The sequence below is a fragment of the Balaenoptera acutorostrata genome, chromosome 12 (genome assembly GCF_949987535.1).
Source record: "Balaenoptera acutorostrata chromosome 12, mBalAcu1.1, whole genome shotgun sequence".
Classification (NCBI taxonomy): Eukaryota; Metazoa; Chordata; class Mammalia; order Artiodactyla; family Balaenopteridae; genus Balaenoptera; species Balaenoptera acutorostrata.
The window spans coordinates 57,458,756-57,485,722 of NC_080075.1; the positions used below are offsets into that span (position 1 = coordinate 57,458,756).

At 36.9% G+C, this 26,967-nt stretch overlaps 1 protein-coding gene across 9 annotated transcripts in view; it reads left to right on the forward strand.

Annotated features, from left to right (window-relative positions):
* PREPL (prolyl endopeptidase like) overlaps positions 1 to 26,967 on the forward strand; it is a 59,106-nt gene that overhangs the window by 3,823 nt on the left and 28,316 nt on the right. The window lies entirely within an intron of this gene.

Below are 26,967 nucleotides of genomic sequence, written 5' to 3' on the forward strand. Positions count from 1 at the left end.
AGCTGTGAGATTAGCTCACACCCTGTGCAGGAGTTTGACTATTTTTTCCCTCCATTTGTCCCTGAAGCAACTTTTCAGTTCTCTTTCGTGGAATCCTGTCACCTGGAAGCTTTAACCTGATTCAGTGACTCCAAGAAAAGGAGCTTTATTAGTAATTCTTTCACATGGTAGTGGTCCTGCTTTCACATGTCATATCAACCATTCCTTCTGTGAGACATGATATGATCTAAAAACTGTGGTCTCTGTCCTTTACGGTCTCTGGGATCTGAGGAAGCTGTGAAGAGACATGTAGGCAAGAATGCACACTTAAGTAAACATCCAGTCAGTTCCAACTTTGTCCACTCTAATGGGAACAACAAAGTAGAAAAATAATTAGTGCCTGTAGACAAATTAAAATATATTTACTTAAAGACTTATAAGTTAACTAAAGAGTAAGAGAGGGCAGCCTGTGTAATATCATAGAAATGCCAGAAAGCAAGAGATCTAGCCATCACTGGTGTGTCTGTGAACTAGTCAGGACTCTTTCTGACTGGAAATAAAGGGGGTAGTTTCAACTTGGTGTTCTCTAAAAGTCCTCCGAATGCTAAAATTTCATGATTTTATATCTCTACCTTGTTACCTTACCAACAAATTGTCATCTATACGTTTGGGACTCTAGTACCAACTCCTGCAGTCAGGCTGTGTATCAGAAATCCTGGGGAACTTTTTAGAAATGCAAATTCCTGGATCTCACCCCACATCTGCTGGATCAGAATCCCTAATGGCTGAGGCCTAGGGATCTCTTTTTTTGTTTTGTTTTAAGTTCCTCAAGTAATTCTGAAATTCCCAGTCTGCCAGTAACAGCGGACCTGCATTTAGGAACTAGACATGTTTGTGATCAAATGTTGCTGACCTAAACCTCATTGAATTCATTTAGTTCTGAAGTTCTTACTGGCAGATACCTTGACTTTCCATTTTGCATTAGCCACATGGCAAGAGGAACTTACTCCATTATGCTCATGCACCAGCTAGTAATATTCTTTAAAGACTAGCATCAAACCAGACACCACATTTCTTTATCTTTCACATCATCCTATTCTGCTCTGCCTACAAAAATAATTCCTAAAATCTTTGATCATGATAAATTGAATGATACACAAAAGGAAAACCAAGTAAGGAAAAGAAAATGTTTAAACATTTGTTCATTGACTCTCTGCAATATAAATGAGCAGTTCTTACAGTAGTTTCTAAGATAGGTTGACAGATACCTCCTTCACTGGCACTACTGATCTGTGATTTGTGGGATCACTGGTTCTGACAGGTTCAAAACATCATTAGGAAAGAAGGAAAACTCAGGAAAGCCAGAAAGAAAAGAAAAATTGTCCTCTCAAAATAGGTGTGTGTGTGTTTTTTTTTTTAATAATAGTTCACAGAGTGGGACTGCATTGTAGCTACCACTTCTTTTTTTTTTTTAATTTTATTTTTTTATACAGCAGGTTCTTATTAGTCATCCGTTTTATACACATCAGTGTATACATGTCAATCCCAATCTCCCAATTCATCCCACCCCCACCCCCCACCCCCACCCCTTTCCCCCCTTGGTGTCCATACGTTTGTTCTCTACATCTGTGTCTCAATTTCTGCTCTGCAAACCGGTTCATCTGTACCATTTTCTAGGTTCCACATATGTGCGTTAATATACGATATTTGTTTTTCTCTTTCTCACTTGCTTCATTCTGTATGACAGTCTCTAGGTGCATCCACATCTCTACAAATGACCCAATTTCGTTCCTTTTTATGGCTGAGTAATATTCCATTGTATATATGTACCACATCTTTTTTTTTTTGATGGTTACATTTTTAATTTTATTTATTTATTTATTTATTTATTTATTTTTGGCTGTGTTGGGTCTTCGTTTCTGTGCGAGGGCTTTCTCTAGTTGCAGCAGGCGGGGGCCACTCTTCATCGCAGTGCATGGGCCTCTCACTGTCGCGGCCTCTCATGTTGCGGAGCACAAGCTTCAGACGCACAGGCTCAGTAGTTGTGGCTCACGGGCCTAGTTGCTCCGCGGCATGTGGGATCCTCCCAGACCAGGGCTCGAACCCATGTCCCCTGCTTTGGCAGGCAGATTCTCAACCACTGCGGCACCAGGGAAGCCCTGTACCACATCTTCTTTATCCATTCGTCTGTCAATGGGCATTTAGGTTGCGTCCATGACCTGGCTATTGTAAATGGTGCTGCAATGAACATTGGGGTGCATGTGTCTTTTTGAATTATGGTTTTCTCTGGGTATATGCTCAGTAGTGGGATTGCTGGGTCATACGGTAATTCTATTTTTAGTTTTTTAAGGAACCTCCGTACTGTTCTCCATAGTAGCTGTATCAATTTACATTCCCACCAACAGTGCAAGAGGGTTCCCTTTCTCCACACCCTCTCCAGCATTTTTTGTTTGTAGATTTTCTGATGATATCCATTCTAACCAGTGTGAGGTGAGACCTCATTGTAGTTTTGATTTGCATTCCTCTAACAATTAGTGATGTTGAGCAGCTTTTCATGTACCTCTTAGCCATCTATATGTCTTCTTTGCAGAAATGTCTATTTAGGTCTTCTGCCCATTTTTGGATTGGGTTGTTTGTTTTTTTAATATTGAGCTGCATGAGCTGTTTATATATTTTGGAGATTAATCCTTTGTCCATTGATTCGTTTGCAAATATTTTCTCCCTTTCTGAGGGTTGTCTTTTCGTCTTGTTTATGGTTTCCTTTGCTGTGCGAAAGCTTTTAAGTTTCACTAGGTCCCATTTGTTTATTTTTGTTTTTATTTCCATTACTGTAGGAGGTGGATCAAAAAAGACCTTGCTGTGACTTATGTCAAAGAGTGTTCTTCCTATGTTTTCCTCTAAGAGTTTTATAGTGCCCAGACTTACATTTAGGTCTCTTATCAATTTTGAGTTTATTTTTGTGTATGGTGTTAGGGAGTGTTCCAATTTCATTCTTTTACATGGAGCTGTCCAGTTTTCCCAGCACCACTTGTTTAAGACACTGTCTTTTCTCCATTTTATATCCTTGCCTCCTTTGTCATAGATTAATTGACCATAGGTGCGTGGGTTTATCTCTGGGCTTTCTATTCTGTTCCATTAAGCTGTATTTCTGTTTTTGTGCCAGTACCATATTGTCTTGATTTCTGTAACTTTGTAGTATAGTTTGAAGTCAGGGAGTCTGATTCCTCCAGCTCCGTTTGTTTCCCTCAAGACTGCTTTGGCTATTTAGGGTCTTTTGTGTCTCCATACAAATTTTAAGATTTTTGGTGCTAGTTCTGTAAAAAAAAAAAAAAATGCCATTCGTAATTTGATAGGGATTGCATTGAATCTGTAGATTGCTTTGGGTAGTGTAGTCATTTTCACAATATTGATTCTTCCAATCCAGGAACATGGTATATCTCTCCGTCTGTTGGTATCATGTTTAATTTCTTTCATCAGTGTCTTATAGTTTTCTGCATACAGGTCTTTTGTCTCCCTAGCTAGGTTTATTCCTAGGTATTTTATTCTTTTTGTTGCAGTGGTAAATGGGAGTGTTTCCTTAATTTCTCTTTCAGATTTTTCATCATTAGTGTATAGGAATGCAAGAGATTTATGTGCATTAATTTTGTATCCTGCAGCTTTACCGAATTCATTGATTAGCTCTAGTAGTTTTCTGGTGGCATCTTTAGGATTCTCTATGTGTAGTATCATGTCATCTGCAAACAGTGACAGTTTTACTTCTTTTCCAATTTGCATTCCTTTTATTTCTTTTTCTTCTCTGATTGCCGTGACTAGGACTTCCAAAACTATGTTGAATAATAGTGGTGAGAGTGGACATCCTTGTCTTGTTCCTGATCTTAGAGGAAATGCTTTCAGTTTTTCACCATTGACAATGATGTTTGCTGTGGGTTTGTTGTATATGGCCTTTATTATGTTGAAGTAGTTTCCCTCTATGCCCACTTTCTGGAGAGTTTTTATCATAAATGAGTGTTGAATTTTGTCAAAAGCTTTTTCTGCATCTATTGAGATGATCATGTGGTTTTTCTTCTTCAGTTTATTAATATGGTGTATCACATTGATTGATTTGCGTATATTGAAGAATCCTTGCATCCCTGGGATCAATCCCACTTGATCATGGTGTATGATCCTTTTAATGTGTTGTTGGATTCTGTTTGCTAGTATTTTGTTGAGGATTTTTGCATCTATATTCATCAGTGATATTGGTCTGTAATTTTCTTTTTTTGTAGTATCTTTGTCTGGTTTTGGTATCAGGGTGATGGTGACCTCGTAGAATGAGTTTGGGAGTGTTCCTTCCTCTGCAATTTTTTGGAGGAGTTTGAGAAGGATGGGTGTTAACTCTTCTCTAAATGTGTGATAGAATTCACCTCTGAAGCCATCTGGTCCTGGACTTTTGTATGTTGGAAGATTTTTAATCACAGTTTCAATTTCATTACTTGTGATTGGTCTTTTCATATTTTCTGTTTCTTCCTGGTTCAGTCTTGGAAGGTTATACGTTTGTAAGAATTTGTCCATTTTTTCCAGGTTGTCCATTTTATTGGCATAGAGTTGCTTGTAGTAGTCTCTTAGGATGCTTTGTATTTTTGCGGTGTCTGTTGTAACTTCTCCTGTTTCATTTCTAATTTTGTTGATTTGAGTCCTCTCCCTCTTTTTCTTGATGAGTCTGGCTAATGCCTTATGAATTTTGTTTATCTTCTCAAAGAACCAACTTTTAGTTCTATTGATCTTTGCTATTGCTTTCTTTGTTTCTTTTTTTTTTCACACAAACACACTGTATTTTATTTTTACAAGAGATAAATAGACTGGCACGAAGCATTGTACATGAATGACCACAACAAAAGCAACAATGATTGCAATTACCAAACCTGAAACACACTCATACTATGTCATAATATTGACATTCAGTCCAGTAATCCTCCACTGTCACAGCTCCTTTACTTTGCAGTGAAAATTGATTTGTATATTCTTTGCCTCTGGGTCCTTGTGGGATTTTTTTTTTTTAATTCAGACAGAAAGTCACAAAAATAATACTCATCCGCATCAGTTCACTCAGTCCCATGTAATTAAATTTTTTTTTTCATCTTGATCTTTTGTTAGCACTTTTTTGTGTTTATCAGTTTTTCATTAGAGTTCTGAAAATGCTTATTCATTCAGTTCAGCAGTACAGTCAGTTACCAGAAACCTGTACTTGTCAGAGTCTTTTCCATGAATTTCTTGAAGATGAAACCCTTTTATAGGAACATATTAGCAAAAGCATCAGAGTACACCCAGAACTGTCTGTAAATGACAAAAGACTTAAAAATGACCACAGTTAAAGATTTGATGAAAGTTCATAATAATGCAGTTGACAAGAAAATTAGTTATTTCTGAGATATACATTTTAAAGTAATAACTAGGATTATGACTTATAACATTATACCAGAACATATAAGATTTTTAGAAATTTCATGTAATGTCTGAAACATTTATATTAACATATTTCCATACATATTTCCATACAAATACAAATATAAGATTTTTAGAAATTCCATGTAATGTCTGAAACATTTATATTAACATATTTCCATACAAATAACCCAATGAAAGTTTAGTATTAGTTGTTTTGTTTGTTTGTTTGTTTTATACTGCAGGTTCTTATTATGCATCAATTTTATACACATCAGTGTATACATGTCAATCCCAATCGCCCAATTCAGCACACCACCATCCCCACCCCACCGCAGTTTTCCCCCCTTGGTGTCCATATGTCCATTCTCTACATCTGTGTCTCAACTTCTGCCCTGCAAACCGGCTCATCTGTACCATTTTTCTAGGTTCCACATACATGCATTAATAATACGATATTTGTTTTTCTCTTTCTGACTTACTTCACTCTGTATGACAGTCTCTAGATCCATCCACTTCTCAACAAATGACTCAATTTCGTTCCTTTTTACGGCTGAGTAATATTCCATTGTATATATGTACCACAACTTCTTTATCCATTCGTCTGTTGATGGGCATTTAGGTTGCTTCCATGACCTGGCTATTGTAAATAGTGCTGCAATGAACATTCGGGTGCATGTGTCTTTTTGAATTACAGTTTTCTCTGGGTATATGCTCAGTAGTGGGATTGCTGGGTCATATGGTAATTCTATTTTTAGTTTTTTAAGGAACCTCTATATTGTTCTCCTAGTGGCTGTATCAATTTACATTCCCACCAACAGTGCAAGAGGGTTCCCTTTTCTCCACACCCTCTCCAGCATTTGTTGTTTGTAGATTTTCTGATGATGCCCATTCTAACAGGAGTGAGGTGATACCTCATTGTAGTTTTGATTTGCATTTCTCTAATAATTAGTGATGTTGAGCATCTTTTCATGTGCTTCGTGGCCGTCTGTATGTCTTCTTTGGAGAAATGTCTATTTAGGTCTTCTGCCCATTTTTGGATTGGGGTGTTTGTTTCTTTAATATTGAGCTGAATGAGCTGTTTATATATTTTGGAGATTAATCCTTTGTCCGTTGATTCGTTTGCAAATATTTTCTCCCATTCTGAGGGTTGTCTTTTCGTCTTGTTTATGGTTTCCTTGGCTGTGCAAGAGCTTTGAAGTTTCATTAGGTCCCATTTGTTTATTTTTGTTTTTATTTCCATTACTCTAGGAGGTGGATCAAAAAAGATCTTGCTGTGATTTATGTCAAAGAGTGTTCTTCCTATGTTTTCTTCTAAGAGTTTTATAGTGTCCAGTCTTATATTTAGGTCTCTAATCCATTTTGAGTTTATTTTTGTGTATGGTGTTAGGGAGTATTCTAATTTCATTCTTTTACATGTAGCTGTCCAGTTTTCCCAGCACCACTTATTGCAGAGACTGTCTTTTCTCCATTGTATATCTTTGCCTCCTTTGTCATAGATTAGTTGACCATAGGTGCGTGGGTTAATCTCTGGGCTTTCAGTCTTGTTCCATTCAGCTATGTTTCTGTTTTTGTGCCAGTACCATATTGTCTTGATTACTGTAGCTTTGTAGTATAGTCTGAAGTCAGGGAGTCTGATTCCTCCAGCTCCATTTTTTTCCCTCAAGACTGCTTTGGCTATTCGGGGTCTTTTGTGACTCCATACAAATTTTAAGATGATTTGTTCTAGCTCTGTAAAAAATGCCATTGGTAATTTGATAGGGATTGCATTGAATCTGTAGATTGCTTTGGATAGTATACTCATTTTCACAATGTTGATTCTTCCAATCCAAGAACATGGTATATCTCTCCATCTGTTGATATCATCTTTAATTTCTTTCATCAGTGTCTTATAGTTTTCTGCATACAGGTCTTTTGTCTCCCTAGGTAGGTTTATTCCTAGGTATTTTATTCTTTTTGTTGCAATGGTAAATGGGAGTGTTTCCTTAATTTCTCTTTCAGATTTTTCATCATCAGTGTATAGGAATGCAAGAGATTTCTGTGCATTCATTTTGTATCTTGCAACTTTACCATATTCATTAATTAGCTCTAGCAGTTTTCTGGTGGCAGTTTTAGGATTCTCTATGTATAGTATCATGTCATCTGCAAACAGTGACAGTTTTACTTCTTCTTTTCCAATTTGTATTCCTTTTATTTCTTTTTCTTCTCTGATTGCCGTGGCTAGGACTTCCAGAACCATGTTGAATAATAGTGGTGAGAGTGGACATCCTTGTCTCGTTCCTGATCTTAGAGGAAATGCTTTCAGTTTTTCACCATTGAGAATGATGTTGGCTGTGGGTTTGTCATATATGGCCTTTATTATGTTGAGGTAGGTTCCCTCTATGCCCACTTTCTGGAGAGTTTTTATCATAAATGAGTGTTGAATTTTGTCAAAAGCTTTTTCTGCATCTATTGAGGTGATCATATGGTTTTTCTTCTTCAGTTTGTTAATATGGTGTATCACATTGATTGATTTGTGTATATTGAAGAATCCTTGCATCCCTGGGATAAATCCCACTTGATCGTGGTGTATGATCCTTTTAATGTGTTGTTGGATTCTGTTTGCTAGTATTTTGTTGAGGATTTTTGCATCTATATTCATCAGTGATATTGGTCTGTAATTTTCTTTTTTGGTAGTGTCTTTGTCTGGTTTTGGTATCAGGGTGATGGTGGCCTCATAGAATGAGTTTGGGAGTGTTCCTTCCTCTGCAATTTTTTGGAAGAGTTTGAGAAGGATGGGTGTTAGCTCTTCTCTAAATGTTTGATAGAATTCACCTGTGAAGCCATCTGGTCCTGGACTTTTGTTTGTTGGAAGATTTTTAAGCACAGTTTCAATTTCATTACTTGTGATTGGTCTTTTCATATTTTCTGTTTCTTCCTGGTTCAGTCTTAGAAGGTTATACCTTTCTAAGAATTTGTCCATTTCTTCCAGGTTGTCCATTTTATTGGCATAAAGTTGCTTGTAGTAGTCTCTTAGGATGCTTTGTATTTCTGCAGTGTCTGTTGTAACTTCTCCTTTTTCATTTCTGATTTTATTGATTTGAGTCCTCTCCCTCTTTTTCTTGATGAGTCTGGCTAATGGCTTATCAATTTTGTTTATCTTCTCAAAGAACCAACTTTTAGTTTTATTGATCTTTGCTGTTGTTTTCTTTGTTTGTATTTCATTTATTTCTGCTCTGATCTTGATGATTTCTTTCCTTCTGCTAACTTTGGGTTTTGTTTGTTCTTCTTTCTCTAGTTCCTTTAGGTGTAAGGTTAGATTGTTTACTTGAGATTTTTCTTGTTGCTTGAGGTAGGCTTGTATAGCTATAAACTTCCCTCTTAGAACTGCTTTTGCTGCATCCCATAGGTTTTGGGTCGTCGTGTTTTCATTGTCATTTGTCTCTAGGTATTTTTTGATTTCCTCTCTGATTTCTTCAGTGATCGCTTGGTTATTTAGTAATGTATTGTTTAGCCTCCATGTGTTTGTCTTTTTTACGTTTTTTTCCCTGTAATTCATTTCTAATCTCAGCGTTGTGGTCAGAAAAGATGCTTGATATGATTTCAATTTTCTTAAATTTACTGAGGCTTGATTTGTGACCCAAGATGTGATCTATCCTGGAGAATGTTCCATGAGAACTTGAGAAGAATGTGTAATCTGCTGTTTTTGGATGGAATGTCCTATATATATCAATTAAATCTAACTGGTCTATTGTGTCATTTAAAGCTTCTGTTTCCTTATTTATTTTCATTTTGGATGATCTGTCCATTGGTGTAAGTGAGGTGTTAAAGTCCCCCACTAATTATTGTGTTACTGTCGATTTCCTCTTTTATAGCTGTTAGCAGTTGCCTTATGTATTGAGGTGCTCCTATGTTGGGTGCATATATATTTATAATTGTTATATCTTCTTCTTGGATTGATCCCTTGATCGTTATGTAGTGTCCTTCCTTGTCTCTTGTAACATTCTTTATTTTAAAGTCTATTTTATCTGATATGAGAATATAGCTACTCCAGCTTTCTTTTGATTTCCATTTGCATGGAATATCTTTTTCCATCCCCTCACTTTCAGTCTGTATGTGTCCCTAGGTCTAAAGTGGGTCTCTTGTAGACAGCATACATATGGGTCTTGTTTTTGTATCCATTCAGCCAGTGTATGTCTTTTGGTTGGGGCATTTAATCCATTCACGTTTAAGGTAATTATCGATATGTATGTTCCTATGACCATTTTCTTAATTGTTTTGGGTTTGTTTTTGTAGGTCCTTTTCTTCTCTTGTGTTTCCCACTTAGAGAAGTTCCTTTAGCATTTGTTGTAGAGCTGGTTTGGTGGTGCTGAATTCTCGTAGCTTTTGCTTGTCTGTAAAGCTTTTGATTTCTCCATCAAATCTAAATGAGATCCTTGCCGGGTAGAGTAATCTTGGTTGTAGGTTCTTCCCTTTCATCACTTTAAGTATATCATGCCACTCCCTTCTGGCTTGTAGAGTTTCTACTGAGAAATCAGCTGTTAACCTTATGGGAGTTCCCTTGTATGTTATTTGTCGTTTTTCCCTTGCTGCTTTCAATAATTTTTCTTCGTCTTTAATTTTTGCCAATTTGATTACTATGTGTCTTGGCATGTTTCTCCCTGGGTTTATCCTGTATGGGACTCTCTGCGCTTCCTGGACTTGGGTGGCTGTTTCCCTTCCCATGTTAGGGAAGTTTTCGACTATAATCATTTTGAATATTTTCTTGGGTCCTTTGTCTCTTTCTTTTCTCCTTCTGGGACCCCTATAATGCGAATGTTGTTGCGTTTAATGTTGTCCCAGAGGTCTCTTAGGCTGTCTTCATTTCTTTTCATTCTTTTTTCTCTATTCTGTTCCACAGCAGTGAATTCCACCATTCTGTCTTTTGGTCATTTATCCGTTCTTCTGCCTCAGTTATTCTGCTATTGATTCCTTCTAGTGTGTTTTTCATTCCAGTTATTGTATTCTTCATCTCTGTTTGTTTGTTCTTTAATTCTTCTAGATCTTTATTAAACATTTCTTGCATCTTCTCGATCTTTGCCTCCATTCTTTTTCTGACGTCCTGGATCATCTTCACTGTCATTACTCTGAATTGTCTTTCTGAAAGATTGCCTCCGTTTCGCTTAGTTGTTTTTCCAGGGTTTTATCTTGTTCCTCATCTGGTACATAGCTCTCTGCTTTTTCATCTTGTCTGTCTTTCTGTTAATGTGGTGTTTGTTCCACAGGCTGCCGGATTGTGCGTAGCTACCATTTCTTTATTTTTTGTTTTTTTCTCCACTTTCCATTTACTCTTTAACCTGCTGGAGTATGGCTCCCCTCCTCCATTAAAACCTCTGTCATTGTCACCAAAGATGTAATATATTTCAACGTAGTAGACACTTCCCTTTCCTCATCTCAGAAGTGCTCTCAGCAGATTTGACATGCTTGACCATTCCCTCCTTGAAACACTCTTTTGGCCTCTTGACTCCACGTTTTCCTCCTACTTTACAAACCAACCCTTCTCGATCTCCTTTTCTAACTTTTCTTCCATATGACTTCTCAACTGCGAAGTTTCTCAGGGCTTGGTCCTGGCGCTTTTTTCTCTCCTTAATTTCTTCCTAAGTAATTTTGTCCATTTCCATGGACTTAGTACCATAGCAGTTATTATGGTCATCCCAGACTCACCTCTGTGCTGCACAGAATTAATCTCCAGTTTGACATCTTACTGACTTCTCAGACTGTCCACAGTTGAACTTCAACTTTCCCAGCCCTGACTCAGCTCTTCTTTATCTCATTGGTCTGTACTCAGTTGGTCAAGGCAGAACATGGGGAAACATGTTTTATTCCTCCTGTTCCTTTACCCTGCCATCACATCTGTTAACAGTGCATACCAAACTAGCTTCATGATTTTTACCATGGCACTATACCATCTAGCCTATTATTTACTTAATTATTTTTGTTTAACCAACTTGTCTCATCCCAAGGAATAATAGTAAGTCACCAGTCTGATGTGCTAGTTATATTCTTTCTAATTAAATATTCATATACCCCAAGTCATGTATACCATCATGTCTGACATGCTTTCAGAAACACATTGCATTAACCTCCAAAATGTATGGTGAATCTGTCCATATTTTTCCATCTATACCATCATCACTCAGTTATTTTTCACCTGGACAACTGGTGAAGTCACCTAACTAGGTTTCTTGCTTGCCTCTTCCCTTCCAACACATTTTCATACATTTGGAAGAGTGATCTTAAAATACAAATTAAATCATGTCACTCTGTAGCTTAAAACCCTTCCAGAAGTTCTTAACACATAAACATAAACTCCATTTTCCTAGTCATGTTCCCCAAGACTCTGCAAGATCTAGCCCCGATCTCATTTCTTGCCACTTTGCCCACATTCACTTTGGTCAAGCTACAACAGTTATCTCCTGGATCAAAGAACAGAACTCTTTCCCATCTATCTCAGGACCTTTACATACTAATCCCTAATCCCATGCACGCCTGCATGTCTAGTTCCTTTTCCTATTTTATGTCTTGATTAAATGTTACCTCCTGAGAAAGGCCATTTCTGACCATGGTAATCAAAGTAACTGAAGCTCATTTTTAACCTTAACCTTGTTTCCTTCTCACTACTTTACCACAATTTTTACTTCATTTGTCAGTGTCCTTTTTTGTTTTGTCTTCCCAGCTAAAATGTAAACTCCATAAGGGCAGGGTCCATGTCTGTCAGTTCAATATTGCTTCCCTATTGTCTGAGACAGTGCATGACATAGTAATAAATACTGTTGAGTGAATGACTCTCCCCATAAATAGGGGCCTACATGTATTTTATAGAATGCCATTCTGTGGGTTGCAGTGTAATTCTTGAACCTAAGTCCCCAAATAAAGGATTGAGCTAGACAAAATAGAAAGGACTGAGAGTGTAGTTAAGGTAATACCAGGCACAGGGAGCAACATTTGTAAGAACCCCACATTGAGAGAGGGCAATCCCTACAAGTACTGTAGCCAAAATGGTCAAAGATGAACCAGAAGAAGTAAGCAGGGGCCAGATCATGTATAGGCAGTTGTGTAAATCTTGTGAGAAATTTGAACTGCATCCTAAAAGCAATAGAAAGTCATTGAAAAATGTAGATTCAATCAGATTTGCATTTTAGAAGAATCACTCTGACAGAATTGCAGAAAATAGATTGGAAGTAGAAAGCCTTGTCAGTAAGGTGAATGAAGATGAGAGCCTAAACTAAGGACATAGCCAGAAAAATGGAGAAAAGTGTAAGATTTGAGGGAGGATTGAAGAGATAGAATCAGTCAAACTTCACAGTTACAGAGTGATTACATTTAATTTGGGGCATTTTAGTAGAATAATAGAGAACATAGGGTGATAATCTCTGATCTATTTGGATTCTAAAATCCAGAAGTCCCTTACAAAAGTATTTACTTATTATTTTTTTTTGGCAAAACCTGACCTAAACCGACACAAAGCTACTCTGATCTTTATTTATCCCACTTAGTAGAGTTCCCCAACCAGGGATTGAACCTGGGCCACGGGAGTGAAAGCACCGAGTCCTAACTGCTGAACCGCCAGGGAATTCCCTCCGATTTCTTATTGTATTTGATTACAGGGTGATATCCCCCTTACTGGGATAGACATCATGTTAACTTCTCAAAATCACAACATTTGAAAATACATGTGGATCATCTTTATGTTTCAAACAGACTTATTTCACAGTCACATGTATAGCCTTACCGTTACTCAGATGTTAAGGGTGAGGAAGGAGAAGGAGTAAATGTAACTCACTACTGATGTGGAGATTTTACTCATCAGCTGGATACATGAGTCTGGAAGTTGGAAAGAGTGTTCCATGTGTAGGTAGTGGTTGAAGCCATAAAAGGCATGACACTGTATTTACTTCTATGCTATTTATTATTATTATATAATTATTATTATTTAAATTTTTTTCCTCTTTCCATTAGATTGGGAAGTCCCTGAAGACAAGAATTTTACAATGTACATCTTTATATGCCCAACATGTAGCATTAATGACTGCCACATACTAGATAAGCAATAAATGTTTGTAGATGAGTTATTAGTTGAATGAATGATTTTTTCTTTTCATGTAGCCATAAATTTTATTGCTTGAAGAAAGACCAAAGAATTCATCTAGTCTGAGCTTTCTTTAGGTCTTTGATCTATTTTGAATTTATTTTTTGTATGTGCTGTGAAGGATTGGAGTTTGACTTCATTATTTTGCTTGTGAATATCCACTTAGCCCAGCATCATTTGTTGAAAAGACTGTTCTTTTCCCATCTAATTTTCTTAGCACGCTTATCAAAAATCTACTGACCATAAATGAAAGGGTTTATTTCTGGACTGTCAGTTCTATCCTGTTGATCTGTATGTCTGTCCTTAGGCCAGTACTACACTCTTGATTGCCATAGCATTCTAGTAAGTTTTGAAATCAGGAAATGTGTGAGTTCCTTCTTTACAAATGAAAAAACTAAAGTCACTGAGCCCAAGATAAAATTTTTAAAAATTATAAAAATTAATGGAGTCAGAACCAAACCTCAGGTAACCTGATTCACATCACCTTTCTTTTAAATATCTTTTATTATAAGTCACTACAGATATAAACAAAGAGAGAGAGAATATCATAGCAAATACCCATGTATCCACTACTCAGTGTGACTTTTTTCTTAACCAAAAAAGTTACAAATGTATTTGAAGACTCCTATGTACTTCCCTGATTACATTATCTTCCTTACCTCCCCAGTGGTGATCATTGTCCTTAACCTCTTTCCATTCTATTTTTATGTAATTTGGTAGCATATATATTTGTATCCACTGATGATATATAATATTGTTTTGCATGTTTTACAACTTTAGGTAAATAATGTACATATAATTGTATAACTTGCTTTGCTGTTCAACATTCTGATTTTGAGGTTCCACATTAATATATGTATCTCTGTTTCATTTTTTACAACTGCTGCGTAGTATTCTATGATATGCCACAATTAATCTATTTTCTTTGGACAAGCATGTAGGTTGTTTCCAATTTCCAGACTTACCCAAAAAAAGCTGCAGAGCACAATCTTGTATGTATCTCCTTATCCATGTGTGCTTGTCTTTCTCTAGAGTGTATCTAGAATTGGAATTCCTAATTGTAGTCACATCGTAATGTTTCTTGTTAAATTAATTTCTGAATTGATAGAACTATCTTACAATCAAGATAGAAAGGAATATATAAGAATTCTATCTCTATATCTTGAATAACATTTGATATTATCAGACCTTTTTGCCCTGCTGATGGGTAAATAGTATGTCATTGTTGCTTAATTTTCATTGCCCTAATAATGAGGTTGAGCATCTTTTCATATGTTTATTGACACCATAGGTTTTGTCTTCCTGAATTGCTTATTGATGATGTTTGACCATTTTTCCTATTGAGTTTGTCTTTTTCTTACTGATTCATAGGAGTTTTTTACATATCCTTTGTGTTTTATTTGTGCGTAGATATCTTCTCTATATTTGTGCTGTCTTTTCACTTTGTTTATGATGTCTTTTGTTAAATAAGTCTTTAAATTTTTATGTTTTGTGCTCTCTATGTTTCATTCAATTCAGCAATTATTTGTTGAACACCTACTATGCATCATTCTACCCATTGAGTATATAGCATTGAGCAAAGGAAACAAAGATACCTGCCTTCATGGAGCTTATCATTCTGCTTCTAGGGAGAGAGAAAGAATAAAGAAATATGTGAGTAAAATATAAAGTATGTCAGAGGCAATAAGCACAATGAAAAATAAAATAGGACAAGGAAAGATTAGATAGGCCATGTTGGGATAGGGTGAACTATGATTTTAGTGGAGTGGTCAAGGCAAGCCTAACTGAGATGACATTTGAGCAATAGCTTCAAGTAGGTGTTTGGGCATAGGACACAGTAAGTTCTAAGAAAGTGAGGTGGGAGTAAGCCTGACATATTCAAGAAACATCAAAGAGGCCAGTGTGGCTCTGAGTAAGTGGATGAGGGAGGAATGTAGTAGCAGATGAGGTCAGCAAGGTAATGGGGCAAGATCCTTTAGGCTCTTGTAGACCATTATAAGGATTTTTCCTCTTGAATGAGATGGGAAAACCATTGGATGGGGTTTTGAGTGAAGGAGTGATATAATCTGACTTCAGGCTCACTCTAGTTCCTTTGTTGAAAATAGACTGTGGAAGGCAGAGGCAGAAACAGAGCATTTTGGCTATTGCAGTAATCCAAAGGAGAAACGATACTGTTACCACCAGAATAGTACAGGTGTGAGAAGTGGTCAGATTCTAGATATATCTTGAAAGTAGAATTGACAAGGTTTGCAGATCACTTGATTGTGGCAAGAGAGAAAGGCAAAGAAGACTAATATTTTCAAGCATGAGCAGCTTGGAAAGAGAGTTATTTATGAAAATAGGAAAGATTGCCTACAGAACAGGAGATTTTTGTGGGGAGAGGGTACATGGGGAAATTGGATGTTCAGTTTTAGACATTTTTTGACATACTTGTTAGATATATAAATTTAGGAGTCCTCTGCACGTAAATAGCTTTTAATGTCATGAGACTGGATGAGATCACCAAAGGAATTAGTGCACACTATAGGTAAAGAAGTGGTCCAGGGTATTTTGATGGTAAGAGCCAAGGAGTTGAGTAGGAACTAGCTAAAGACACTGAGAAGGGCCAGTGAGATAGGAGGCAAACAATGAGAATGAGGTGTCCTGGAAGCCAAGTGAAGAAAAGTGTTTTTAGGAGGAGGAAGTGATCAACTGTTTCATAATGCTGATAGGTCAAGTACTGTGAATACCTAGAATTAACATTTGTACTTTGTGATGTAGTGGCCATCAGTGACCTTTTTTTTAAATGAAGTAATATCTTATTTTTTTAATTATTATTTTTTTATCGGAGTATAGTTCATTAACAGTGTTGTGTTTCAAGTGTACAGCAAAGTGATTCAGTTATACATACACATGTATCTATTCTTTTTCAAATTCTTTTCCCACTTAGGTTATTACAGAATATTGAGCAGAGTTCCCTGTGCTGTCCTTGTTTGTTATCTATTTTAAATATAGTAGTGTGTATATGTCAATCCCAAACTCCCAATTTATCCCTCCCCCCACCCACCTTTCCCCTTTGTTAGCCATAAGTTTGTTTTCTTTTTTTTTTTTAATTTTATTTATTTTTTGGATGCATTGGATCTTCGTTGCTGCGTGCGGGCTTTTCTCTAGTTGTGGTGAATGGGGGCTACTGTTCGTCGTGGGGCGTGGACTTCTCGTTGCAGTGCATGGGCTTCTCATTGTGGTGGCTTCTCTTATTGCAGAGCACGGGCTCTAGGCACACGGGCTTCAGTAGTTGCAGCACGTGAGCTCAGTAGTCGCGGCACGCAGGCTTCGTGGTTGTGGCGCGTGGGCTCAGTAGTTGTGGCTCATGGGCTGTAGGGCGCCTGGGCTTCAGTAGTTGTGGAGCGCGGGCTCTAGAGCTCAGGCTCCTGTAGCTGTGGTGAACAGGCTTAGTTGCTCCACGGCATGTGGGATCTTCCCGGACCAGGGATTGAACCCATGTCCCCTGCATTGACAGGAAGATTCTTCCTGGTGCCACCAGGGAAGTCCCAAATGATAAGTTTGTTTTCTAAGTCTGTGAGTCTGTTTCAGTTTGGAAATAAGTTTATTTGTATCATTTTTTTAAGATTCCGCACATAAGCGATATCATATGACATTTGCCTTTCTCTGTCTGACTTCACTTAGTATGATAATCTCTGGGTCCATCCATGTTGCTGCAAATGGCACTATTTCATTCTTTTTAATGGCTGAGTAATATTCCAATGTGTGTGTGTGTGTGTGTGTGTGTGTGTGTATATATATATATATATATATATATATATATATATATATATATATATACACCACATCTTCTTTATCCATTCCTCTGTCGATGGGCATTTAGGTTGCTTCCATTCTTGGCTATTGTAAACACCACTGCAATGAACAGGGGTGTATGCATCCTTTCAAACCATGGTTTTCTCCAGATATATGCCCAGGAGTGGGATTGCTGGATCCTATGGTAGCTCTATTTTTAGTTTTTTAAGGAACCTCCATATTGTTCTCCATTGTGGCTGTACCACTTTACATTCCCACCAACAGTGTAGGAGGGTTCCCTTTTCTTCACAGCCTCTCCAGCATTTATTGTTTGTAGACTTTTGGTGATGACCATTCCGACTGGTGTGAGGTGATATCTCATTGTAGTTTTGATGTGCATTTCTCTAATAATTAGTGATGTTGAGCATCTTTTCATGTGCCTCTTGGCCCTCTGTATGTCTTTGGAGAAATGTCTATTTAGGTCTTCTGCCCATTTTTTGATTGGGTTGTTTGTTTTTTTGATATTGAGCCACATGAGCTGTTTGTAAGTTTTGGAGATTAATCCCTTGTTGATCGCATCTTTGCAAATATTTTCTCCCATTCTGTGGGTTGTCTTTTCGTTTTGTTTATGGTTTCCTTTGCTGTGCAAAAGCTTTTGAGTTTAATTAGGTTCCATTTGTTTATTTTTGTTTTTATTTCCATTACTCTGGGAGACGGATTGAAAAAGATATTGCTGCGATTTATGTCAAAGGGTGTTCTGCCTATGTTTTCCTCTAAGAGTTTTATAGTATCTGCTGTTACATTTAGGTCTTTAATCCATTTTGAGTTTATTTTTGTGTATGGTGTTAGGGAGTGTTCTAATTTCATTCTTTTACATGTAGCTGTCCAGTTTTCCCAGCACCATTTATTGAAGAGACTGTCTTTTCTCCATTGTGTAGTCTTTCCTCCTTTATTGTAGATTAATTGACCATAGGTGCGTGGGTTTATCTCTGGGCTTTCTATCCTGTTCCATTGATCTGTATTTCTGTTTTTGTGCCAGTACCATACTGTCTTGATTACTGTAACTTTGCAGTATAATTTGAAGCCAGGAAGCCTGATTCCTCCAGCTCTATTTTTCTTTCTCAAGATTGCTTTGGCTATTCAGGGTCTTTTGTGTCTCCATACAAATTTTAAAATTTTTTGTTCTAGTTCTGTGCAAAATACCATTGGTAATTTGATAGGGATTGCATTGAATCTGTAGATTGCCTTGGTAGTATAATCATTTTGACAGTATTGATTCTTACAGTCTAAGAACATGGTATGTCTCCGTCTGTGTCATCTTCGATTTCTTTCATCAGTGTCCTATAGTTTTGGGGTTATAGGCCTTTTGTCTCCTTAGGTAGGTTTATTCCTAGGTATTTTATTCTTTTTGATGCAAGAGTAAATGGGATTGTTTCTTTAATTTCTCTTTCTGATCTTTTGTTGTTACTGCATAGAAATGCAACAGATTTCTGGGTATTAATTTTGTATCCTGCAACTTTACTGAATTCATTGATGAGCTCTAGTAGTTTTCTGGTAGCTTCTTCAGAATTTTCTATGGATAGCATCATGTCATCTGCAAACAGTGACAGTTTTACTTCTTCTTTTCCAATTTGGATTCCTCGTATTTCTTTTTCTTCTCGGATTGCCATGCCTAGGACTTCCAAAACTATGTTGAATAAAAGTGACAAGAGTGGACATCCTTGTCTTGTTCCTGATCTTAGAGGAAATACTTTCAGCTTTTCACCCTGAGTTTGATATTAGCTATAGTTTAGTCATATATGGCCTTTATTATGTTGAGGTATGTTCTCTCTATACCCACTTTCTGGAGAGTTACCATCATAAATGGGTGTTGAATTTTGTCAAAAGCTTTTTCTATTGAGATCATATGGTTTTTATTCTTTAATTTGTTGATGTAGTGTGTCATACTGATTGTTTTGTGGATATTGAAAAATCCTTGCATCCCTGGGATAAATCCCACTTTTTCATGGTGTATGATCCTTTTAATATATCGTTGGATTCAGTTTGCAAATATTTTGTTGAAGATTTTTGCATCTATCTTCATCGGTGATACTGGCCTGTAATTTTCCTTTTTTTCTGGTATCTTTGTCTGATTTTGGTATCAGGGTGATGGTGGCCTCATAGAATGAGTTTGGGAGTGTTCCTTCCTCTGCAGTTTTTTGGAAGAGTTTCAGAAGGATAGGTGTTAACTCTTCTCTAAATGTTTGATAGAATTCACCTGTGAAGCCATCTGGTCCTGGACTTTTGTTAGTTGGGAGTTTTTTAATCACAGATTTCAATTTCACTACTTGTGATTGGTCTGTTTATATTTCCCATTTCTTCCTGGTTCAGTCTTGGGAGATTGTACCTTTCTAAGAATTTGTTCATTTCTTCTAGGTTGTCCATTTTATTGGCATATAGTTGCTTGTAGTAGTCTCTTATGATCCCTTGTATTTCTGTGGTATCCATTGTAACTTCTCCTTTTTCTTTTCTAATTTTATTCATTTGAGCCCTCTACCTTTTTTTCTTGATGAGTCTGGTTAAAGGTTTATCAATTTTGTTTATCTTTTCATAGAACTAGCTTTTAGTTTCATTGGTCTTTTCTGTTGTTTTCTTTGTCTCTATTTCATTTATTTCTGCTCTGATCTTTATGATTGCTTTCCTTTTACTAACTTTGAGTTTTGTTTGTTCTTCTTTCTCTATTTGCTTTAGGTGTGAGGTTAGGTTGTTTATTTGAGATTTTCTTGTTTCCTGAGGTAAGATTTTATTGCTGTAAACTTCTCTCTTAAGACTGCTTTTGCTGCGTCCCATAGGTTTTAGATTGGCGTGCTTTTGTTTTTATTTGTCTCTAGGTATTTTTTTATTTCCTCTTTGATTTCTTCAGTGATCCATCAGTTGTTAGGTAGCATATTGTTTAGTCTCCACGTGTTTGTGTTTTTTACAGTTTTTTGTTTTGTTTTGTTTTACAGTTTTTTTTACAGTTTTCTTTTCCTAGCACTGTAGTTGGAAAAGATTCTTGGTACAATTTCACTTTTCTTAAATTTACCAAGGTTAGCTTTGTGGCCCACCGTGTGATCAGTCCTGGAGATTGTTCCATGGGTACTGGAGAAGAATGTGTGTTCTGCTGCTTTTGGATGGAATGCTCTGTAAATATCAATTAAGTTCATCTGGTCTAATGTGTCATTAAGGCCTGTGTTTCCTTATTGATTTTCTGTCTGGATCATCTGTCCGTTGATGAAAGTGGGGTGTTAAAGTCCCCCACTATTATTGTGTTACTGTTGATTTCCTCTTTTAGAGCTGTTAGCAGTTGCCTTATGTATTGAGGTGCTCCTATGTTGGGTGCATGTATATTTATAATTGGTATATCTTCTTCTTGGATCGATCCCTTGATCATTATGTAGTATCCTTCCTTGTCTCTTTTAACATTCTTTATTTTAAAGTCTATTTAGTCTGATATGAGTATTGCTACTCCAGCTTTCTTTTATTTCCATTTGCATGGGATAGCGTTTTCCATCCCCTCACTTTCAGTCTGTATGTGTCCCTAGATCTGAAGTGGATCTCTTGTAGACAACATATATATGGGTCTTATTCTTGTATCCATTTAACCAGTCTTTGTCTTTTGTTGGATCATTTAATCCATTTACATTTAAAGTAATTATCGACATGTATGTCCTTATTGCCATTTTGTTAATTGTTTTGGATTTGTTTTTGTAGGTGTTTTTTTGACCCTTCCTCTTTTGTTCTCTTGTGATTTGATGACTAACTTTACTGTTGTGTTTGGATTCCTTTTTCTTTTTTGTGTGTGTATCTATTGTAGATTTTCGGTTTGCAGTTACCATGAGGTTTTGATATAGCAGTCTATATGTAAACAGGATTGTTTTAAGTTGCTGGTCTTTTAATTTCAAATCCATTTCCAATATCCTGCATTTGTACTCTCCTCTTCTCACGATTGCTGGTTTTGATATCATATTTGTATGTGGATGATTTCCTACCTTTACTGTATGTTTGCCTTTACCAGTGAGCTTTTCCATTCTTAATTTTCTTGTTTCTAGTTGTAACCTTTTCTTTTCCGCCTTGAGAATTTCCTTTAGCTTTTGTTGCAAAGCTGGTCTGGTGGTGCCAAATTCTCTTAGCTTTTGCTTGTCTATAAAGCTTTTGATTTCTCCACTGAATCTGAATGAGAGCCTTGCTGATTAGAGCATTCTTGGTTGTAGGTTCTTCCTTTTTATCACTTTAAATATATCCTGCCACTCCCTTCTGGCTTGCAGAGTTTCTGCTAAGAAATCAGCTGATAACCTTATGAGAATTCTCTTGTATGTTATTTGTTGCTCTTCCCTTGTTGCTTTTATTATTTTTTCTTTGTCTTTAATTTTTGTCAATTTGATTACTATGTGTATTGGAATGTTCCTCCTTTGGTTTATCTTGCCTGGGACTCTCTGTGCTTCCTGGACTTGAGTGACTGTTTCCTTTCCCACGTTAGGGAAGTTTTCAGCTATTATCTCTTCAGATATTTTCTCAGGTCCCTTCTCTCTGTCTTGTTCTTCTGGGATCCCTATAATGTGAATGTTGGTGCCTTTAATGTTGTCCCAGAGGTCTCTTAGACTGTCCTCATTTCTTTTCATTCTTTTTTCTTTATTCTGTTCCGTAGCAGTGATTTCCACCCTTCTATCTTCCAGCTCACTTATCCGTTCTTCTGCCTAAGTTATTCTGCTATTGATTCCTTCAAGTGTATTTTTCATTTCAGTTATTGTATTGTTCATCTCTGTTTGTTTGTTCTTTAGTTCTTCTCTGTCTTTGTTAAACATTTCTTGTATTTTCTCAATCTGTGCCTTCATTTTTTTTCCAAGATCTTGGATCATCTTTACTATCATTACTCTGAATTCTTTTTCAGGTAGATTGCTTATCTCCACTTCACTTAGATGTTTTTCTGGGGTTTTATCTTGTTCCTTCATTTGGGACATATTCCTCTGCCATCTCATTTTGTCTAACTTTCTGTGATTATGGTTTCTGTTCCACAGGCTACAGAATTGTAGTTCTTCTTGCTTCTGCTGTCTGCCCGCTGGTGGATGAGCCTAAGAGGCTTGTCCAGCCTTCCTGGTGGGAAGGACTGGTTCCTGCCCACTGGTGGGTGGGGCTGGGTCTTGTCCCTCTGGTGGGCAGGGCCATGTCAAGGGGTGTGTTTAGCAGGAAGCTGTGTGCTCAGGAACACTTTAAGCAGTCTGTCTGCTGATGTGTTTCTGCCCTGTTGGTTGTTTGGCCTGAGATGTCCCAGCACTGGAGCCTACAGGCTGTTGTGTGGGGCCAGGTCTTGGTGAGAAAATTGCAGCCACCAGTAGGGCTCACGCCAATGAGTACTCTCCAGAACTACTGCTGCCGGTGTCTTTGTCCCCACAGTGAGCCACAGCCACCCCCTGCCTCCACAGAATACCCTCCAATACCAGCCAGTAGGTCTGGCCCAGGCTCTTTTGAGGTCGTTGATTTTTTCCCTTGGTCCTGGCGCACATGAGTCTTTGTGTGCGCCCTGCAAGAGTGCAGTTTCTGTTTCCCCTAGTCCTGTGGAATTCCTGCTATCAAAACCTGCTGGCCTTCAAAGCCAGATTCTCTGGGGGCTCCTCCTCCCATTGCCAGACGCCCAGGCTGGTGAGCCTGATGTGGGGCTCAGAACTTTTGCCCCTGTGGAAGAACTTTTGTGATACGATTATTTTCCAGTTTGTGGGTCATCTACCCGATGGGTATGGTATTTGATTTATCACAATTGCCCACCTCCTACCATCTCGTTGTGGCTTCTTTGTCTTTGGGTGTAGGATATCTTTCTTTTGGTAGGTTCCAGGATTTTTTTGTCAGTGTTGTTCAGCAGTTAGTTGTGATTTGGGTGTTTTCATAAGAAGAGGTGAGCTCACATCTTTCTACTCTGCCATCTTGTCTCTGCCCCCCATAATATCTCTGGCCATCAGTGACCTTGACAAGAGCAGTCAGTGGAATGAGAAGGGCAAAAATCTTACTGGGCTCAAGGAGAGAAATTAGAAGCAGGGAGCATTGGAAACAATCACTTTCCTTCATTTAACAGTCACTTTTTGAGTAAGAAAATAAACAGCAAATATAACTAGATATTTTAAATGAATATAATTAAGAGTCTTGAAAAGAGTTTCACAGATGATTAGTATGGTTTTGTGTAAAAAACACAGAGATCATTTATTAAGTCAAGGAAGTCCCTCTCTATTCCTAATTTAAGGTTTTTATCATTTTTTAAGTGCATTATTTTCTGTTTTTTTCCTGCATTAATTGAAATGGGCCTAAGATTTATTTCCTTTATTTGTGATTGATGGATTTTTCTAACGTTGAACCATCCTTTCATTCTTAAGGTAAATCCTACTTGATCACATAGGATTTTATTGTTACTATTATTGTTTTTATTTTGTGCTTTTTAAAAATACATTGATTTATGAATTTTATTTTAGAGTTTTTTCAGTCCATATTTTACAGTAAGATTGGTTTTTAATTGTCTAATATTGTCACTGTCTAGTTTTAGTGTCAGGGTTATATTAGCCTGATAAAATAAGTTGAGTAGTTTTAAATAGTTGGCATTTTTTTCCTTAAATAGTTGACATATGAGATTATTTTTCCCTTGAGGATTAGAGAAAGCTACCTTTGAAAGTATCTGGGTTTTGTGTCTCTTTTAAGAAGGGAACACTTAGTTATCAATTTCTTTGATATTTATTAGCTTATACAGCTTTTCTTTTTTTTGAGTTGGTTTTGGTAATTTATTTTCTGGAATATTATCCATTTTATCATGTTTTCAAATATATTAACATAAAGAATGTTATTGTAAGTTTTAATAATCTTTACTATATCTGTAATTATGCCAACTTTTTCATTCGTAATGTTTTATCATTTTTTTTAATCAGTTTTGCTATACATGTCTTTCTTAGTACAGTTTTTAAAAGAACCAACTTTTTTGTTTTGTTAGTCTTCTTGTTAATTACTGTATCAATTTAATTGAAACAAATTAATTTTATTTCCTTTCTTCTAGTTCCTTTAGGTTTACTCTTCTCTTTTTCTGTCTTAAATTGAAATGTTTCATATTACATTATTTCAGGAGACACATAATCTCAGTTTGTCCCACTGTTAATGATGCTAAGCTTGATAATTTCAGTTAAGGTGGTAACTGCTAGTTCTCTCCATTGTTAATGGGCCATTATTCCCTTTGCAGTTACTAAGTAGACTTAGGGTAATACTTTGTGCAAATATTTTATTACCTGACATCATTTCATCTAATGAGTTTAATAACCATGGATGATCTTTACTCTAATCATTTGTTTCACTGGGGGGTGCTAATGATTTTCTATTTCTATTATTTTTTCTACATTTATTAGGTGGTAGTATTCTGTTAAGAAGAGTTTCCCCCTTTTTTTGTTTTTTATTTTTTATTATTATTATTTCTTTATTTTAGTTAGGTGTGTGTTTTGTTTTTTGCTTCTTTTTAAATTATTGTTTTTATTTTTTTCAATTTATTATAATCAATTACAGTCATTATTGTATTTGATGCTCAAACTGTTCCAAATGTGGCTAGTAGGAACCCCATTAAACTGGCCTTTGTGTTCTTTTGACACATCTCTATGAGCCTTTGAACACTTCTTGCTTTCTGACGCAAAATGACCTAAGCCTACTTTTTACTCCTCCTGCCCCAGACTTGGAATGAGCCATTAATTAATGGCGCCATCCTGACTAAAAGCTGCCCACTGTTCTTCTGTTGTGCTGGTTTTTGTTTGTAGAGTTCATTATTATTTGCTATAATAAAGTTTACAGAGACTTTCCTGGCAGTCCAGTGGTTAAGACTCCACGCTTCCACTGCAGGGGGCACGGGTTTGATCCCTGGTTGGGGAACTAAGATCCTGCATGCCACGCAGTGTAGCCAAAAAATAAATTAATTAATAAAACGTGAAGTTTACATATTCCATTCTCTTGTCTTATGAGTTTCTGTGTAAAATGGTTTTGTGGTTGGCGACCCAGAAGGTGGGAAGGAATGCTTCTTTTTTCCACTAATTGAGTGATACTGTACATGTAACTTTCTTAAAATTTAAAGCTCTCCTCACCTCAATTCCTTTAGGTAGTATATTCCCTTAAAACCAATAGACTATTCATGTATTAAGACAGTGTTCCCCCGTCTTTTTGGCACCAGGGACCAGTTTTGTGGAAGACAGTTTTTTCATGGACCGGGGCTGGGGGGATGGTTCAGGTGCTAATGCTAGCGATGGTTCAGGTGGTAATATGAGCATTGGGGGGAATGGTTCAGGCAGTAGTGCGAGTGATGGTTCAGGCAGTAATGTGAGCGATGGGGAGCAGCAGATGAAGCTTTGCTCGCTCGCCTGCCGCTCACCTCCTGCTGTATGGCCCGGTTCCTAGCAGGCCACGGACAGGTACCAGTTAGCAGCCCAGAGGTTGGGAACCCCTGCATTAAGATACTTGGCTAAAATGGATAGGTTTAGCTGCATACCCTGATGGTAATGCTAGCTGGCATTGAAATGAAAGCTTAAAACACCCAGTGGGTATTCTTGGGGACGGAACGTAAACGAAAACCAATTTGGAGTACTTTATGATTATTATATAAAATCTCAGTTTCCCTGGAAGTAATTCCTTTTGAGGAATTATTTACAAAACTCTCGAATTCTACTTCCATTTTATTAAGGCAGTTAAAAATCCTATTGCTTTCAGGGTTATTTTGATTCAGGTAAGCTCAGTTTATTTGGATTTGTGACACAGAAAAAAGTTAATCAAGAGTGTAAAGTAAGTTTAGGAGGACAGATATTGGGCCCAGCTCTGTTGCCTTAGCCCGGCATTGGCCATGGCTCTCAATAAGAATGGGTGTTTAAAAGTGGCAGAGCCCAGCTCCTCACCTACAGTGTGCTAGGAGCTGCAAGGTAGTAGAAAGAGATACTCTCTTGATAGCCATCCTGACTCTACTTCAAAAGTTCTAATAGGAATTAAGAGAATAGGTAATCATATATCTGGATATGAAAAGGTAGCCTCTACCACTAAGTTATAGTTTCAAGATAAATTTGTAGCGATCTTCTGATTTGTGCTTTGGGTGATAATAGGAAGTTATTGGTATAGATATTTTGTCTCACTAAAGATTAACACTAGATTTTGTAGAAATTCTAAAAAAATGAGCCTTTAGAATTTGAATTTCAAATCATTACTCAGTCATATTAATTTTATGATTGAAGTAGAGACTTCAATTGAAGTAGAGACTGAATGATTTAGACTACTGTAACAGCCATTGTTGATAATGTGAATCTAATCCAAATCATAAAGCATCTCAAAAAGTCTAAAAAACTTTGTGAGAATGATTATTTTTTCATTTAATTTCCTTTGGTGATTTTTCTGTTTTATTCTTGTGTTTAATTTTAGACTGTGTAAACTCTTTGTGATATAAAACTATATTTATAGCTTACATTCTCTACACTGTTGGTAAAGTATCATGGATACCCTTGTGCAATAAATATTTACCAGCTGTTGCAGGTCCTAACCAAAGGCTTAGTGCGCTCTCTGGCACAAATCACTACAGTTGTCATCTTTGGCAGAAAGCTGACATATAAAATCTTGGCTAGAATTATTTTCCTTAAGCAAGAGAAACCTGTGGAATGTTGAATTATTCAACCCTTTTT